At 48.5% G+C, this 19,834-nt stretch overlaps 1 long non-coding RNA gene across 1 annotated transcript; it reads right to left on the reverse strand.

Annotated features, from left to right (window-relative positions):
- Positions 1-7,459: 7,459 nt before the first annotated feature.
- On the reverse strand, positions 7,460-19,834 carry LOC128342927 (uncharacterized). Its single transcript, XR_008315256.1, has 3 exons — positions 19,648-19,834; positions 14,015-14,128; positions 7,460-7,682 (listed from the first exon to the last, which is right to left on the reverse strand). It is a non-coding gene; the product is annotated as an uncharacterized LOC128342927 (long non-coding RNA).

The following is a 19,834-nucleotide window of genomic DNA, read 5'->3' on the forward strand; positions in this document are numbered from 1 at the left end:
GCCCCAAAAAGTGGGGACCACCAGTGTAAGCTGCCATGTTTTCATACAATGTCCCAGAATAGTGCTTCACTATAAGATGTTATAAGAAGACATCTCCTGGCTACAACGTGGCCAGATGCTACATCCTACCTTTGTTCCAGACAGGACACAGGGTAACCCCTTGACATCGCATTAGAAGCTGTGGGAGCAGAAGAAGAGAAATTCTGCTGCCCCAGTGCCATGGCCTCTAGTGGCAAGCACCTAGGTATCCTGAACATAAGACAGGGTGCAAAGGGAACATAGGAAACTGCCTTACACTGTGTCAGACCATCGGTCAATTTAGTTCATCCCTCAGTTTCTAAGTGAATAGGTATTATTAGGTATTTAAAAGAGTTTTAAAGAGTTCAAGTTCAGATTCACCGCAGCACAATGCAAATGATCACACAGTACACAGATTGGCTCCTAACATTCCATCAGATAATGTACGACCAAGAAACTGATCAGGACTATGCAATGCATGTTATAGGAGCAAGTTTGGTCCTTAATGGGCAAGGCCACCACAGGGATGGGCACCCACTTTGAATTCTTCCCACCGTAGTGGTGTTCCTGTTTTCATTTCTTGGCATTCTCCCATAAAAGACAGAATTTCTCATTTATTTCATGGGGACGGGAAGAAAAGCACAGCACATGGGATCGTTATTGCGATGAAGTCACAACTTGCCCTTCAGCCACTGGTTGGTTTATTCACTGGTTGTCACTGTCACTGGTTGGTTTAATCCAATCACTTAATATCCCATTCTCCAATCCATAGACTTCCAGAAAGGATTAAATTAAAACAAATTAAAACAGCAGTAAACAATAAAAACAAAGAATTATTAGAACCAGCAGAATAGCCAAAGAATACTAGCAAAAGAACAGAGTGGAAGATTCAAAGATCAAAATGGCCTTTTCCTGGCTGTCCAAAAGGGAATGAGGCTCTTCTCACGATCAGTGAGAAGAGCCTTGATGGGGTTTGTGGGGAGAGTGGGCTAAGCCTGCTCTCCCCGCAGACCAGCAGTCAGTCTGCTCCAGGTGGCTGAACCAGCCGCCCACACAAGTGCTCGCTCCACTAACCTGGGCTTAGGGGAGGGTTACTTAAGTGGGTTAACCACTTGGAGGCCACTGGGCTTGCATGTGAGCCTGGTGGTTCTCACAGTCAAGCAATATCGGGCTAGGCTCCCCTAGCCCAATTTTGCCTGATCGTGGGAATAGCCTCTATGTGTTAAATGGAGGACATACCACACCTCTGTCTCAATAATCAGGGTGGGCCTATTCCATCCTGAAGCTGGATGGCTGAGGAGGTCACCTTAGGTGATGGATGTGTTGGGTTAGAGCTGTTACTGCCTTCATTGGCTACCTCTGCCCATTGCCTCTGCTGCTGCTCCTTCCCCTTCTGTAAGAGAATGGAGGAGGGGGTGCGGAGGAGAAGAGAGTAGGGGACTAGAGTGTGTCCAAGGAGATGTGCTAGTCCTCTCCTCTCCTCCTCCACTCTTCCTCCTGTATTCTCTCATTAAATACATCAAATAACAGAGGGAGCATGAGGCGAAGGGTGGCAGTCTTGGCTAGTCAGCACTTAGGCCACTGGGTGGGAGTGGGACAGCCATGTGCTGTACACTGTTGGGTGGGATGGGCTCTGGCAAGGCATTGTGTACCACTGAGCGGGAAGGGGGACATTTGGCACCCCACCTCAGGTGCAGGGTAGTCTTGTGCTGTCCTGACAGCAGTGGCTTTTCGCCTAGTTAATATTAAGAATGCCCCTCCCCTTGGCCTGCATGGGTGTACATATACATGTATATTGTTTTGTGTGAAAGACTGTATATGTGTTCATTTTCAGTGGGAACTTGAGTACAGGCCCCTTCAAATGCAGAGGACAGACAGGATGTGTACCACTGCAGGTGTGCTGAACATAACGTATGGAGAACTGTACGTGCATTCCAATCTGCACATGTGTATGCTGAAAACAGATTGTATGTGCGTTGGATATAATGTCTGAATAGGGCTATTCTGTCCTGCAGTTCTTCCTCTCCACCCACCCTGAACCTGCCGGTTATGATCTAATTGCAATGGTGCAGGCAAGACTGAATATGCTGAATCAATAAGCCCCACAGTCTCAAATGCCACTCAGGAACAACAAGAACCACCAATGAAAAGCTCTGTTGAAAGCTGTAAATAATGGAATGAGAGCCCCAATATATCTATTGTTATACAGTATATGACTGTGAATCAACTGTATTCAGTTTACCAGATATGGAATCGATAGTAAAACCATACGGTTGCAGTTTCCAACTAATTTGCTGATGCCGAGGTGGCAAAAGAGTCCTTTTATCTGCTGAGAAGACACCCCTGGAGCTTTCCCATACAGCAGGTTATACCGCCAGTTTTCTGTGAGATTTTACTGCAAGTTTGAAGTTGCCCCCAAAACCCAACGCAAAAAGTGGACTTTAAAACTCTGGATATAAATCAGGTGACACTCTAACGTGGAATGTGAAACCTGTATTGTGTGTGAAGTGCTCCCTGATAGCTCGCAGGGACTTCGGGGTAAATTTGGCCGATATGTGAATGCACCCCCATTCCGGAGGAGACGCGAACTAAAAGCCAGGTGTGAAAAAGTCCCTGGTGTCATCTGTTCCCAGCCACTAAGGCTAGAGTTCTGAACCTTGGGTCTCCAGATGTTGTTGGACTCCAACTCCCATCAGCCCCAGATACAATGCCCAAAGGAACCCAAGGTTAAGAATGGGGATATGCATGAATCAATTTTTTTTGCTTCAATTTGTACCTGAATCAAATCATCCCCAATTTGCTTTGGGTGCAAATCTCCACTCCCCATCACCTCAGATTTGATTTGCATCAGAATCAATCTGAATCCAAATCTGAATTGATTTGTGGCATTAAGGGGGTTCTGCGGGCAAAAGAATGGGGTGGGAGATAGTGCCCAATGGGTGGAAGCTACCACCCAAATTTCAAAGAAATTGGGCAAAGGGGTGTTTTGTTTTGTTTTTTAATTGAATTTTGTGCGCCTTTAAGCTTTTCCCCATAGGGAATAATGGGGATATCAGCAGCCCCATAACTCCATGTAGGGGCACCAGGGTGGTCCATAGAGGGTTGTGGTGTAGTGAACAGGGGTGTGAACGAAAACCACAAGCCCATTGGGTAATGAATTTGGTTATTTTCAATTTTTGAGGTGTTCTGAGAGTGGATTCTTTGGTGCAAAATTATAGTGGATTCTTTGGTCATTCATCATTTTGCATCATTTTGGTTTGTAGTTTTGGGGGTGGTTGGCAATGCTGTACACTACACCACAACCCTCTCAGGACATAACCCTCTTTTTCCTATGGGAAAAAGCATTAAAATGGGCAAACTTCAAAAATTTATTAGAAATCATCCCTTTGGACAAATTCCTTGAAATTTGTGCGATTGATTCCTTCCACTCATTGGGCACTACTACCCACCACAGCCTGCTCTGGACCAGCCTGGTGCCCCACACACAGAGTTATGGGGCTGCTGAAATCCCCATTATTCTCTACGGGGGGAAGCTTAAAGACACAGAAACTTCAAAAAATTGTTATATCACCACTTAGCCCAATTTCTTTGGAATTTGTAGAGTGTACAAGGTACAGGGTACTCTTTCTCCTTCATGTTGAAACTACCAGCTGTGACCTAATCATACTGGTGTAAAGCAAAGCTGAATATATTAAACCAAGATGCCCCTGAATCCAGGTGCAGCTCATCCTAATGAGCTGGGGTAGGGACTGAACAAGACACAGCTATCTCCGGTTCCTGGCAGCTCCATAGCTCCTTGCGCTATCATTTCACCCTGCTCTGGTGCTAATGAGAACTGTGGTGCTTGCAGGCTGACCATCAGGTAGAGATGTGTGAATCATTGACCAGCCCACACAGCTCTACCTGATGAATTGCCAGCCTACAAGCAGTGCAGCTCTCATTACCGGAGGGGGGGGGAGAATGAGAGAGGAGCAATGAAGCTGCCAGGAATTGGAGACAGCTGCATCTTTTTCAGCACCCAGTGCCCCCACTCGTTATGACAGGTCACACTTGCAGGAATTTCAGCTGATATCCATCTAGCGGCGGCGGCAGCCACAGCCGGAGCAGCAACAAGACCCCTGTTCACACCAGCCAATAAAGGAATGAAAGCCCCCCAGTTCCTACTATGGCCCAATGGCAACGGGTTCTTCCTGTTATTATCTGAAGCTGGCTGGGCAGGAGGTATACAAGGACTATTGAGGACTGATATGGGGGGGTTCATGGCTGCCTTAAATGGGCCTTGTTGAATCATCCTTCTGTTGGCCCATCTGAATGAGGCCCCCTTGGATGCTGGTCAACAGGACCCACCCTAACTCTTCCTGTTCTGCGCCTTCAACCTGGAGACGGCAAGGTTGCCCCACTGCCCACAGACTGCAGTGGAGAACCAATCCCTGTAACAGAAGAACAGCCCTGAAGAGTTAAGGGCCCAGGTGCCCAACTTGCCACAAGGTGCCAGGAGGGGCAAAGTCAGTGCGGATTTATGCTGCTTTTGGGAATGAGGCGGCAGGCTGAGGGCTGATGTGAAGCATCACACCTACACTCTTGCCTGCCGATCCCCTGCGGCGATGGTGCTTGCTCCCCAGACTGGTAGGGGCAAAAGCCCTGCCAGGCAGAGGCGATTGCGTATGACCAAGAGCACACATCGGAGGGGTGCCATCTATTACTCTGGACTTGGCAAGTGCTCTGTTCTTGCTTAAAAATTTGCTAAAAAGGCACAGGTGGGGAGAAGCAGCAGTCTAGTGGCACCAGTGTGTCATTGATATTGACCCACTTCTAAATCTCCCCCAGTGACGATGCGGCTGCACAATTGTGTGTGCAGTCATTTCACAGCCTATCTGACAGCTCACCAGCGTGGCAAAATGACCCAGGGACCCATGCTTCTAATACAGGATTGTAAGACAACAGAGATCATGGACCCAGGACTCCAGCAGCAGGGCGTGGGAACCTCAGTCTCCACACCACCAGGACAACTTACAAGCAGAAGGAATTGTGAGCCAGATCTCTGATTGCTCTTCAGCACTACTCTCAAGGATATCTTCAGGCTATTGCAGGGCTGGCTCTAAGTGTAACCTTAAAGGGAGACATGAGGACTGAACCAACATGAAAGAAACATGCAGGGTTGTGTGTGTGTGTGTGTGTGTGTGTGTGTGTGTGTGTTTGCAGAAAACACAGATTGTGAGGGAAAGGTCTACCACAGCTTTGCCTTCATTGTCTGTTTATGAGCTGTAATAGTCTGTCACTGATCACCAGCAGACACAAGCAAAAACAACTGGACCACAGAACGATCTGAGAGCACCTAGTCTTACAGTGCTAGGAAGTGGCAGAGGTGTGACCCACCTGATCAGTGCTTGGGTGGGAGTCTCATGTGAGCTGCTTTGAGTTTTCTAAAGGAAGAGCAGGACAGAAATGTAATAAGTAACTATAATATATGCAGTATGAGAACTAGAATACTGTAGTGAGCTGCTCAAAGCTGCAAGCCCATCTTGGAGGGCAGTTTGTTCCTTTTAAAGAGGAATGTAAGTGGGGGAGAGGGCATTAAATCTCTTTTAGTGGGAAAGGAGCAGACACTTGGGTACTGTCCGATAAGGTGACAGAACAAAGTGCTGCTAGTGGCCACGTAATCCAAAACAGGCCGACATCACAGGCATAGAAGGGGAGAGGATTTGATATTATGCATTTCCCCCCTTCTGGCAGTTGGTAAAACTATTGTTTTTCATATTGTGTGCACTGGTTCCACTTTGTGAAGGAGGTGGCTCAGGGGTGTAGCTAAAGTAGATGGGGCTAGGGGTGTGCACAAAACTGGTTTGCCCAGTTCGTTTTGAATTTGAACCAGGTTCGAACCGTGGTGGGGTGGTTAGGTTTTGGTTTTGCTCGAAACCCCCCCACCCCAGTTTGGTTCAAATTCAAACCAGCTTTGAACTATTTCAAACCAGTTCAAACTGGTTCAAACTAGTTTGAGCCTCCCAAACTGTTTTGGGTGGTAGGCACCCATGAGTAGACATGCCTATAACTTTTTATGATTTTTTGAAATTTTATTATTATTGTCTATTATTCCCTTTGTGGAGTGCCCAGGGTCACAAAAGGGTGGGTGGGTGGTAGGCACCCAGAGGTGCCTACCACCCACCAAACCCTAAGGCAGTTGGGTGCCCCTACTATTAATAGGGATTTTTTTTTAAATCCCCATAGGGAATAATGGGGATTTGGGGCTGCCCTGACCCCCCCCCTTTGGGTGGCAGGGCACCCCAAAGTGGGTCTGGGGGCATGGCAGGGATGGCCTCAAACCATCTCAGGCACCCCCAAGCTCCTGGGATTTTTGTTCTTAAGATATGGGTTTTTAAAAGGTATTTATATTTTCCTTCCATTTTGCAGGTTACTGCTGCAGCCTGCAGATTTTGCAAAAACACTTTCACTGATCTAATTTTTGACCTAAGGTCAGTCATTCAGCAATTAAGGTTATCAATGCACAGTGTGTTCTCTTGCAGGGCACGGCCCCCCAACCCACTCGCCACAATGGGGGAAACAACAGGGATGCAGCTTGCACAGCCACAAGTGACACACAGTGATGCTGCTGCTTCTGTGTATGCAGCAGCTGTGGAATCAATTACTTCCTGCCTTGTATCATTGCGCATCATGTCAGCCAATGTAATTATTATTTCACCTGAGCTTAAGGTAGCAGACATGATCTCCTTTCCTCCCTCATCTTTTCCTCACAACAAACCTATGAGGTGGGATAGGCTGAGAAACAGTAAGTGGCCCAGAATCACCGAATGAGCATCATCGCCTGGATATCTGAACCAGTCCTTCTCCATTCCTAATCCAGCACACACTAACCACTACACCAAACTGACATTAACCCACAAATTAGTAATAGCAATAGCAATAGCACTTACATTTATATACCGCTCTATAGCTGGAGCTCTCTAAGCGGTTTACAATGATTTAGCATATTGCCCCCAACATTTCTGGGTACTCATTTTACCGACCTCGGAAGGATGGAAGGCTGAGTCAACCTTGAGCCACAAAGAGCACAAAAGCATGCTCCCCCAATAACCAGCTCCTCAGTTCCTAAAGTAGTTTTGCTGTATGAATTGTATCTATTTTATACATTGTATCTATGTTATAGTTGTGAGCAGTGTACTGGAGAGTGGGGTATAAATAATTTAAATTATCACTATCATTATCATTATTATTATCTATAATAATATCTATAATAATAACAGCTGTGTAAACAGTAATAATAATAAATATACACATCAACATGAGATTACTTTTTTTTTTTAATGTGGCCCACCGGTCTGAAACATGGGGGGATGGCAAAAGTGAAGGTTGAGCCAGTGTTCAGTTTGCTAAGCAAATGACAGTCAAAGAAAAAGCCCCCCCCCCAAAAAAACCACACTTGAAATTGAATAAATTTTGAATTTTAATAAAACCCTCTTGAAATTAAGTTCTCTTAAGATTACATCTGTCTTCATCCACACTTTCAGTCTACAGATTATCAGAACAAAAGTCCTGATCAGAACAACAGGTATTTTCATATCCCAATACAGCCAATGGAAGTAGCCCTTTCTTTCCACATTTGTGTTTGTCATAATAACAGTCCATCATTTTTCTAACCATGATATGATCTGGAATTAGGAAAAGAAAGGTGTCTGGTTATTCTTAATATCAACTATGGGAAAAGCCACTGCTGTCAGGACAGTGCAAGACTACCCTGCTCCTGAGCTGGGGTGCCAAATGTCTCCCTTCCTGCTCAGTGGTACACAATGCCTTGCCAGAGCCCATCCCACCCAACAGTGTACAGCACATGGCTGTCCCACTCCCACCCAGTGGCCTAAGTGCTGACTAGCCAAGACTACCACCCTTCCTCTCAAGCTCCCTCTGTTATTTGATTCCTTTAATGAGAGAATACAGGAGGGAGAGTGAAGGAGGAGAGGAGAGGACTAGCTCATCTCCTGGGACACACTCTAGTCCCCTCCTCTCTTCTCCTCCGCACCCCCTCCTCCATTCTCTTACAGAAGGGGAAGGAGCAGCAGCAGAGGCAATGGGCAGAGGTAGCCAATGAAGGCAGTAACAGCTCTAACCCAACACATCCATCATCTAAAGTGACCTCCTCAGCCATCCAACTTCAGGATGGAATAGGCCCACCCTGATTATTGAGACAGAGGTGTGGTATGTCCTCCATTTAACACATAGAGGCTATTCCCACGATCAGGCAAAATTGGGCTAGGGGAGCCTAGCCCGATATTGCTTGACTGTGAGAACCACCAGGCTCACATGCAAGCCCAGTGGCCTCCAAGTGGTTAACCCACTTAAGTAACCCTCCCCTAAGCCCCGGTTAGTGGAGCGAGCACTTGTGTGGGCGGCTGGTTCAGCCACCTGGAGCAGACTGACTGCTGGTCTGCGGGGACAGCAGGCTTAGCCCACTCTCCCCACAAACCCCATCAAGGAACCCCATCAAGGAATGGGGTTTGTGGGGAGAATTCCCTTTCTGACAGCAAGGAAAAGGCCATTTTGATCTTTGAATCTTAGGAACATAGGAAACTGCCATATACTGGCCAGGTGGCAATAGTAAAGGAGGTGGTGCCCCAAAAGGCAACAATGCTGCCAAAGGGCCCCAGCCCACTTAGGCTCCTGGTGCTGTCTCACATTCTGCAGGAGTGCCCCCTTAAGGATCAAGCAGCCTATTTGTTATCTTGTTTCAGTTATGGGTTTCGTATTCCTTGTTCCAGTCCTAGAGTTAGTTATTCCACCCCAAATCTGAAGTCTGTTCTGGGCATGGAGGCAGTGGTCAGTTAGAAGATTCACAAGGAGGTGGGTCCGGGGCGGGTGCTTGGCTCCTTCAAGGAACCACTTATACCCAACCTGCGCATCTCCCTTTTGGGGCTGGTACCCAAGAAGGCCATGGGGGAGTATTCACCACCTTTCCTTCCCCAGGAGTGCTTCAGTGAATGACGGCATCCCAGCTGAACTCTTGGCGAAGTGCGACATAGAGACGGCATTCCATCTGCTTCCTGTGTACCCTGTTGACTTTAACCTGCTAGGGGGTGGTTGTCGGAGTCCTTTCAGGCCTTGTGTTCAGAGCTAGGGGTCCCGCTTGCGGGTGATAAGACCAAAGGTCCCGCCACATTGCTCACATTCCTGACTATAGAGCTGGACACTCGGTCAGGCAGCCCCAGGCTGCCAGAAGCTAAACTGGCTCTCCTGAGAGCATTATTACAAGACTGGACTCGGGCGTGCAAGGTAACGCTGTGCCAGCTGCAACAACTCTTAGGTCATCTTAACTTTGCATGTTGGGTGGTGGTGCCTGGCTGCCCCTTCTTAAGACAGCTTTGTGATGCCACTATCGGGGTGGAGGTGCACCATTGAATCAGGATCACTGCCCCCATGCGGGATGACCTAGTAATGTGGGCATCCTTCATGGAATCCTACAATGGGGTGTGTTTCTGGAGGGACTTGCTACTGCTAGAGGCCGAGCTCCAAGTACTGTCCGATGCTGCAGGTGGGCTGGGCTTTGGAGTGTATTTCAGGGGGCGCTGGTATGTTGAGAAGTGGCCTGCAGCTTGGGTGTCAGCTGGCGCTACCAGGGATTTAAGCTTCCTAGAGTTTTTCCCATAGTGGTAGCCGTACACAGCTGGGCTTACTGTCAGTACTCTGGCCACCCGGTAGGGAAGTCTAGGGTGATAGTTCACAAAAGACCAAACTGGGTTGCAGAAGTGAAACACGGCTCGGAAATATTTCTTCTCTCTGGCTCAGGCTGAAAGCTGTTGACACTAGGGATGACATATGTTGCCTTCCAGCAGCTAACTGCAAGCTGTAGACGTGCTTTATATTTCAAGCTGACAACTCTCAACTGGCAGGGATCCAAGGCTTATCAGCCCTCTGAAAGAGGCACTTACTTCTCCTGATTGATTCTAGCTGTGCCTGCCATCTTGTGACCCGTCTCTGCTGTGGAGTCAATGGGGGTTGCCTGCACAGCTCATCCTCCGGTTCGTCAGTCCCTGTCTCTGCTGCCTCAGACTGCTGTGCCTGCTCTGAGACATCAGCCGGACCTGCCTCAGCTGTCTCTTGGGAACCGACAGCCAGGATCTGCCCCTCAGGCACCCGTGCATCAGCTGAAGGGCTGTCAGCATCCCCTTCCTCCTCGCTATCTGAGAGCGAGGGCATGACACTTACTCATTTAGGGACAAAACAGTACACTTCTGGTGTGGCAACCAGGCCACTGTGCAAGTCATTAACCAGCAGACATCCAGATCCCCAAGGGTCATGGTTCTAGTTAGGGCATTCGTCCTAGCATGTCTTAACAATAATACCCTTTTTGTTGTGTGCATGTGCCGGGCGTCCAGAATAGCTTGGCAGATGTGCTGTCTCATTTCCAGGTGCATCGCTTTTGTCAGCTGGCACTGGAGGCCGAAGCACTGCCCGATAAGATGCCCACTTGCCTGTGGAGCCTTGGCGCCTACAGGCACATAGAGTGGTCTTGGTCTCTCTGGCCCCAAGCACACGGGCTGCATACACTAGGCAGTGCAGGGACTTCCAGGAATTTAGGGAGCAGGTAGGAGTGGGTCTTGACTGGCCCCCAAAGGCAGAGCAGCTTATGCAGTAGTTGGTGCACCTGAGGAGCAAGGGTTTGTCACCCAGAGCCATGACAGGTTACCTTGGTGCTATTGCCTTTTTCACCAAGGTGCAGGGTTTCAGTGACACAATGGGAGATTTCAGGGTCAGGAGAAGTGTGACCCCCATCTAGAACAGGTAGATCAAAATCATCTCTGGAGTCTGACCCCGCACAGTAAGTACCTCCGTCTTATCTGGATTCAGCTTCAGTTTATTCTCCCTCATCCAGCCCATTACTGCTTCCAGGCAGGCATTTAGGGAGGATATGCCAGCTCCTGAAGAAGTTGACATGGAGAAGTAGATCTGGGTGTCATCAGCGTACTGGTAACACCTAGCTCCAAATCCCCTGATCTCTCCCAGCAGTGTCATGTAGATGTTAAAAAGCATTGGAGAGAGTATGGAGCCTTGAGGGACACCATACTTAAGCTCAAATTTCGAAGAGCAACTATCTCCAATTGACACCATCTGAAATCTGTCTGAGAGGTAGGAGTGGAACCACTGTAAAACAGTGCCTCTCACCCACAACACCCTCAGACGTTCTAGAAGGATACTATGGTCAATAGTATCGAAAGCCACCGAGAGATCCAAAAGGACCAACAGAAACACAGTGCCTCCCAAGTGCAGTTATGGGGCTGCTGAAACCACCATTATTCCCTCTGCGGGAAAAGCTTAAAGACACTCAAACTTCCCCAAATCACAAAAAAATCAGCCCTTTGCCCTATTCCTTTGGAATCTGGGTTGTGGCAGGCACCCCTTGGGACACTTCCACCCAACCCACTTGTCTGCCCCAAATCTGCCCCAAAGGCACTCCAACATTGACAATTCCTAAGAAAGCAGCCCTTAGGCCAATTCCATGGGAGTCTGGGTTGTGGCAGGCACCCCTTGGGGCACTTCCACCCAACCCACTGTTATTATTATCTATCTATATATTTAATTCTCTTGGGACATGCGTGCCCAGGATTTGGCGGCGAAACTCTCGCAACAAACTGCGAGAGTTCCGAAGTGAGGACTGAGGAGGAGAGGGGGAAGAAAGTGCTGGCAGTGGCCTCCGGCCAGCCAGCAAGTGGAGAAGGGGGGAGAGAAAGGTGGCGGTGGGCAGCGGGCGTGGGAGAGAAAGGCGGCGGTGGGCAGTGGGCGTGGGAGAGAAAGGCAGCTGCGGGCGGACTGGTGGGAGAAAAAACAGCGGCGGTGGGGACCTTCTTGGCCGGCCGCCACAGCTCTGTGTGAGGGGAGGAACAGGAGAGGAGGAGGGCTGGAGAAAGCGGTCCAGAGGGAAGGGGAAGAGAGGAGAGACCGGGGGAAGGAGGAAGAGGGAGCGGAAAACAGCCGGCCCCAAAGCGCAGCACAGGTGCTCTGTGCAGGGTTGGCTAGTTATTATTATTACATTTATATCCCGCTCTTCCTCCAAGGAGCCCGGAGCGGTGTACTACATACTTAAGTTTCTTTTTTCACAACAACACTATGAAGTAGGATAGGCCGAGAGAGAAGTGACTGGCCCAGAATCACCCAGCTAGTATCATGGCTGAATGGGGACTTGAACTCGAGTCTCCCCGGTCCTAGTCCAGCACTCTAATCACTACCCCACACTGGCTCTCACAGCAGACCCCTTTCTGTCCCAAATCTGCCCCAAGGACACTCCAACATTGACAATTCCTAAGAAAGCAGGCCAATTCCATGGGAGTCTGGGTGGTGGCAGCCACTCTTGGGGCACTTCCTCCCAACCCACTGTTTTGCCCCAGCAGACCCCTTTCTGCCTCAAATCTGCCCCCCAAACACTCCAGCTTTCACAATTCCTAAGAAAGCAGCCCTTAGGCCAATTCCATAGGAGTCTGGGTTGTGGCAGGGACCCCTTGGGGCACTTCCACCCAAACCACTCTTCTGCCCCAGCAGACCCCTTTCTGCCCCAAAGACACTCCACACTACACAGAGTGATGCAGTGGTTAGATTGCTGGACTAGGACTGGGGAGACCCGAGTTCAAATCCCCATTCAGCCATGATACTAGCTGGGTGACTCTGGGCCAGTCACTTCTCTCTTGGCCTAGCCTACTTCACAGGGTTGTTGTGAGGAGAAACTTAAGTATGTAGTACACTGCTCTGGGTTCCTTGGAGGAAGAGCACGATATAAAATGTAAAAAAAATTCCTAAGAAAGCAGCCCTGAGGCCAATTCCATGGGAATCTTGGTGGTGGCAGGCACCCCTTGGGGCACTTCCACCCAACCCACTGGTCTGCCCCAGCAGACCCCTTTCTGCCCCAAAGACACTCCAATATTGACAATTCCTAAGAAAGCAGCCTTTAGGCCAATTCCATGGGAGTCTGGGTGGTGGCAGGCAATTAGAGAACTTAGTTATGTGGAATTACATAGCCACAGGGCAGGATCCGAAGTATGGAACTGATTGGGTCTTCAAACTAAATAAGAAGGTTTTTCAAGAGCTCTCCAAGAAATTGAGTGGAACACCCAAACTGACATTTCATATTAAATATTATATTTCTAGGGCTGCCCCTTTGAGTCCATTGGCCTCGAACATCTGGTAGCCCCACTTGTAAGTGTAGAAACTGAATACCTGCTTGGAATTAAGCTCATCAGAGCTCAGAAATTAAAATATTACTGTGCGCACTCTGAGCTGGTCCAATTGTAAAAGAAGAGCTACTTCCCAGTGTGTTAATAATAACCCAGCAGCAAGTGTATGCTTTTTGTTTTAACCAAGCATAATTGCTTGTGCCTCCCATATACCTTGAAAGAGACTTGAAGAGAGGTGTCCTTGCTGGCATTTTGTTAATTCATTTTGTTTTCTGCAAGGGTTTAGATATTTTAAATGCAAACAGGACAGGGCATGTGGAATCTTAATCACTACACACAGAATAATAAAGAGGGACAAAACGGGTGGCTGCGGGGGCGGGGAGGAAAGGAAGTCTTGCAATCTCAGCAGCCCACACAGAGTTGACAATGGATTGGCTGCTCTCAGCACACAATTGCATCAAAATACAGTGCATTTCTCTTAACTAAATCGCCCAATGGAATGTCATTGTTTTCATTTTTGCATATCTTATCTTCTGCTATGCTAATCCTTCTGACAAACACTCAGTCAGTTGCTGCTGGAGAGACAAAAAGGACAATTTGCAATGCAATGCTGAAATGGAGCTCCAAAGAGTTTTTCCTGAAGTAAACAAAATTCGGATCAGAGAGGAAGTCATTTCAGTTTCTAAACAAAAATTATCAGAGGTCTAATTCTGGTTTCAATTTGTAGACAAATAATCCAAAATTGCCATTTTCAGGCACAAATCGATTTGTGCCTGAATCGAAATGCACAAGCCTAGCTCATATTCCTCCCACAAGCCATTCCTTACCGTTATATAGTTTTGTAACAATGCAGCCTTGATCGTCACATGTCTTTGCAAGATTGTCACATGGATCGGTTGGATTACTCCAGCTTGAGCACATTTTGCATCTAATGGCATCTACTGTAAAAGACAGGCATTTTCATTCAAACTGCTTCCTGAAACATCATGATAGTGAAATGGTAACAAAACAAGCTTTTTCCTTGTTCAAGTGATAGCCAAATCCTCTAGACCACAGTTTCTCAACCACCGGTCCCTGGACCGCTGCCGGTGCCCGAAGGGTTGAGTGCCGGTCCCTGACTGGGAGTCAACCCTCCCCCCAAAAAACAACTGCAATCAAGGCACTCACTTCCTCAATTTTGCACATGGCACGGAAGAGGGAGAGGAGGAGTATCATGGAGGCACGGGACCCTGCTTCCGCCTTGCCTCCATGTGCTGCTGAGATCTTCCTACAGCTATCTTTATATTTACAACTTCAAACTGTATGTGGCATGGAGGCATCGAGGAAAAGGTATAGCAGTGGGTGCCACTTGAAGGGTTGCTGGTTCTTGCATGCTCATTATTTGCAGCCAAAGGTTGGTTGATTGAAACCCAGCTGCCTGTTGCGGCCAAGGCACCTTGAGAGGAAACCCAGTTTCCCTCTTGCATTGGTGGGGTGTTCTGGTCCCTCGGCCCCCTGTAACCACCTGGTCTGCACCACCAGTGGAAAATGGCGGTCCCCTTTGTGACCTCGCCAGGGGGTGGAACCTCTGGCTGGGATCATGCCATCGTGAGGGCTAAGCGGTGGAGGGAGGGAGGAGGGCCACCTTGGCTCAGGCTTTACAGAAAGGGAGTGCAAGTGGACGTTCCTCAGGGAGGGGGAGCAAGCACACGTACCAAGGAGGGCTAAGTGGTGGAGGGAGGTGGCATGGTGCAGGGGAGAGGCAAGAGACCATTTTGTGCATTCATGCAGAAGGGTCTTTGGATGAATGGCACTGGAATGAAGTGATCCTGGGGATTTGATGCCCAGCGCGGTTCGTGTCCGATCCCAACCGATTTAAAACCAGCTGCCTGTTGCAGCCAAGGTACCTTGAGAAGAAACACTGTTTTCCTCTTGCATTGGTGGGGCACTGTGGTCCCTCAGCCCCCTATAACCCCCTGGTCACACCGCTGGTGGAAGACAGTGGTCCCCTTTATGACCTCGCCGAGCGGGGGGGACAACCTCTGGCCGAGATTACACCACAGTGAGGGCTAAGCAGTGGAGGGAGGGAGGAGGGCTGCCTTGGCTTGCCTCGCAGCGACGCACGGGCAACATGTGGGGCCATGTGAGCTGCGTGGCCCCAAAGGCAGGCTGGTGTGATTGGCACATGCAGAGGAGTTGGGAGGGGGCACAGAAGCGTGTGCTGTGAGAGAGAATGGGGAAACACTTGCTACACTCTGGTGCGCAAGCACAGCAGCAGCAGCGCTTGGACCCAGGCAACTTTCCAAGCGCAGTCCGGTGCACCATTGCCTCGCCCACCCTGAACAGTGCCTCGTCTCCCCAGCAAGGAAGACAGCCATCCACCACTACAATGCCCACGCCCCACACCATCTCAGAATCGCCCCCTTCCCTTTAACACCAGGTCCCCACCGCTCTTCTTCACGTTTTCTTTCACCATAAAAATAACCCATTACCAGCGCCTGCCACGTAACTGTTTCTAAGGAGTTTTGGAGGAGCTTCACGGGTTTCATTAGCTCTGCCTCACGAAGTGCACAATTAAGAGCAGGATCCAGATCAAGCCAGGTGATCATGACCAAGCAGCATTGACACAAATGAGAGATGACTAAATTAATTTCAGTGGGTGGTCCTGACTAACGTGGTCTGGATCCGGCCCTGCAACTACACAACTCCAGCTAAAACTCCACCTCCATCAAGAGACGGTTAAACTGTAGACTTCGGGCTCTACTGACAACTTGCTCAGTTCTCCTCTCCTCTCCTCCTTTTTGCTTTGCTTGACATCCAGCCTGATGGAGAGTTTGGGGGAATTCAAAAGCTTGCTTGTATGTTGGTTTCATAGTTTTTGAATTTTTCTAATAGCCCAACATCCCCTCTCCACTGAGTAATCACAAGCACCCCCACCCCGCACATACTGAAGACATACTGGAGACATATTTGTTCACCCAGGCTTTTAGATTCAGGGGTTCTCAACCTTGGGTCCCCAGATGTTGGTGGACTTCAACTCCCATAATCCCCAGCCATAATGGACAAATGCCACTGTGATTGGGGGTTATGGGAGTTGAAGTCCACCAACATCTGGGGACCCAAGGTTGAGAACCCCTAATATTCCATGTTTGCAAAAGATTCCAAATTTAATTATTTTAATGCTTATATTATTTTAATTGTAAACTGCCCAGAGATACAAGTTTTGGGCAGTATAGAAGTCAGATAGATAGATAGATAGATAGATAGATGAACTTAAACTTGAAACCCCTTTACTAACTGCTGGTCTGGGAAACTGCACATGAAACATGTAGCGGTCCTTGAAACTCTGCACAAGGAATTTGGCGGTCCTTGACTCCAAAAAGGTTGAGAAAAAGAGCACTGCTTTCAGCCACCTGGACTTTCAGCCCTAGGCTCAGTCCTCCCCGCAAATTCAGCAGCATTGTTTCCAGGTGGATGTTTTCAGGTGTCATTTTAGCAGTCTGTAGGTTTGTACCATGAATGGCAGTTGGAAGAAGTTTGAAGTTTCAAGTTGTTCCTGTTCCCAAAGGGCTCAATGTCTAAACAGAAACACAAATTTCTGACATCAACAGACACTGGAGGAATGCTTTGCTGGGCCAATTGCTCTCCCCCTGCTAAAAATATGAGAATTGCCACTTTGAAAAGTGCCTCTTAATCTAGATAGCAGGGCTAAACTCCCTGTTAACAGGGGCAAAGGGGCACCTCTTAAAGTGGCAGCTCTCTTCTTTTGATCAGGGAGAGCAACTGTCCCTATTCAGCCCAGAAGAGCGCCTCTCCAGTGGCTGTTGCTATTGCCTCCCTTGTGTTTCTTTTTAGACTGTGAGTCCTTTAGGACAGGGGACCATTTTTTCATTCCTTTTGTTATGTAAATTGCTTTGAGAACTCTTTCTTTTGTTAAAAATAAGCAGTCTACTAATATTCTAAACAGCTCTTCCTCCCCTAATTCATGTGAAGTCCTGATACCCAAAATGCTTTCAATTTAGTCCTGGAAGTTCAGGGCTGTACATCACGTTAGTCCTCTTAGTAACAACTCCCAGAAGAGCAGCTTAGCTCTATTTAGTAGGGGTCTGCACGGACCCGCAGAGCTGTGGTCCAGCACTGTGGGGTGGGTTTCTTTAAGGGTGGGGAGGGTTTACTTACCCCTCCCGCCGCTTTCCCCCCTCCAGGGCTCGCATATATTGTAATAATTGTCCCTCTGAATGCAGCCTCCAGGACAGGGGTGGGCGCGCGCGCGCTGCTCTGCAAAGGGAAGATCCTGAGGACTCATGTTTTAAAAGTTAACTAGTGATGGCCATCGTAAACCCCAACGAGAAGCCGGCACAGCACCGAGTCGGCCTCCGGCGCCTCTCCGCTCGGCGGCTCCCTCATTCTGAGCTGCCGCCAGCAGCCACTGAGAAGAGCTCCGCCAGGGAGGATGCGCCGACGCGCCCAGCCCACCCTCACTTCTGGCTCCCAGGCGACTTCCCCCCACATACAGCGTGGCCCGATGGGAGGAGGAGAAGGAAGGCAGCCACGCTGTATGTGAGGGGAAGTCGCCTGGGAGCCGGAAGTGAGGGTGGGCTGGGCGCGTCGGCTCGTCCTCCCTGGCAGAGCTCTTCTCAGTGGCTGCTGGCGGCAGCTCAGAATGAGGGAGCTGCCGAGCGGAGAGGCACCGGAGGCCGACTCGGTGCTGTGCCGGCTTCTCGTTGGGGTTTACGATGGCCATCACTAGTTAACTTTTAAAACATGAGTCCTCAGGATCTTCCCTTTGCAGAGCAGCGCGCGCGCGCCCACCCCTGTCCTGGAGGCTGCATTCAGAGGGACAAGGCTGCATTCAGAGGGACAATTATTACAATATATACGAGCCCTGGAGGGGGGAAAGCGGCAGGAGGGGTAAGTAAACCCTCCCTGCCCTTAAAGAAACCCCCTCCACCTGAACCGAACTGGCCAGGTCCGAACCGGTCCGGACGGTCGGAGGCCTTTACAATGGCCTCCGGACCGGTCCGGACCCATCCCTACTATTTAGTCCATTGCAACAAAAACAACCAAGAGCCTTGCTGACAAAGGTTGTGCTCTTTTGCGATGCACATGCAATGTTGTAGCACTATAGCACAATGATAAAATCCAAAAGAAGGCATCAGAAAAGTGAACAGCACCTTGATTTCTGTGCAGGGACTGCAGGGACACAACACAGAAAGTATGGAAGCATACTTAGCAGATCCGTATTGACACTGTTGTATGGTTTAATCTGGAACATGCCCTGGAGGCTTTACACACAGGGCTTTAATTTCAAATCTCCTTGGGAATGGAGTGTGCCAGTCCACATATTAGTTGGATTTACCCTGAAGTCCCTGCAGGCTCTCAGGGAGCAGGACTGACAGGACTCTGTTTTCCCCCAAATGGAGGGTGCACATTCTGGCTTAGCCCAAAGTATGTCTGGCTTTTAAAAATCCTCTAGTTTCAGAGGCTTTTGGAAAAAATAAAAACCCTGGACTTCTGTTATGCCCCGCAGTTTCTCTGTTATGTTTTGGGTGGCCATGCCAGTAAATCAGCATTTTTCAAAACTCAATGAAAGAGAGTTTGGCAGCTGTTTGGAGTATGGTCTGCTCTAAGTGATTTGCAATTGCAAGCACTGGGTATTGTTGCAGACTGGTGATACTCTGTTGAGGTAGTCCAGAAGGGGAGGGAGAAATTCCTGAATTAAACACGAGCACAAACTGCAAAATGTGTGTCTTCCTATTTTTTACATAGGCTTTAGATGTGCAGAATGGATGTAACATGAGCCCTTTTTCATCTAATCTGATTATATTAGGTGTGTGTGAGGGCGGTGGGGGGGTGCGAAATATTAAGTGATGGAGGCAGTCACACAAAAAGGCAAGGGTTAAGCATCCTGCTGTTTGAGCCAGCTGTTTGGCAACTCCTCCTGCCGGTCTTCCGCTCTTAGCTGTCAAACAAAGAAGAAGAAGAAAACTCTCTCGCCTCTTCCTCTGCGGTGTGATTTGTGATTTTATTGTTAGATTTTTTTGTTGCTGTTAGATTTATATACCGCTTTTCATTAAAACAATCCCAAGGTGGTTTATAAAACATTTAGAACAATATAAAACAATTAACCAGTTAAACAATAAAAAATATTTAATTTTTAAAAAATATGAACTAGAAATTCACTGAGCTTTAAACAATTCCCAGCTTATAAACAAATACTGTCATTCCTTGGTAATTTCTAATATTTTGAATAGATTGGTTGGAGGAAAAACCTGGAACAAATGGATGGGCGGGAATGAGCCGACAGCTATGTGAATTGTCAAATTAATCCTGCAAATTAAACATCAAGCCCGATCGCTCATGAATAACACCCTGGAAATGCTGGGGACTGAACTTGGTATCCTCTGCATCTTCTAAGTGGGTGCCCTACCACTGCTGAATCCCTCAAATCATCTCCTTAGATCTGGCAGTGAGGACTTACCTCCTGGTCTGAGGCAGAAGAAAACACAAACTGCAAGGAGCCAAGCCTGAGCCATCTGTGGACTCTGGAAGAATCTGTGCCTCACTGGGTTAGCCTTTTGGCACAGGGACTGACCTCTCGTCAATGAGTCATTTGGCTTCTATTTCTTGTTCAGACTGACTGGCAGTTCAGCAAAGGAAGACAGGCA

The sequence above is a fragment of the Hemicordylus capensis genome, chromosome 2, assembly GCF_027244095.1.
Source record: "Hemicordylus capensis ecotype Gifberg chromosome 2, rHemCap1.1.pri, whole genome shotgun sequence".
Taxonomy (NCBI): Eukaryota; Metazoa; Chordata; class Lepidosauria; order Squamata; family Cordylidae; genus Hemicordylus; species Hemicordylus capensis.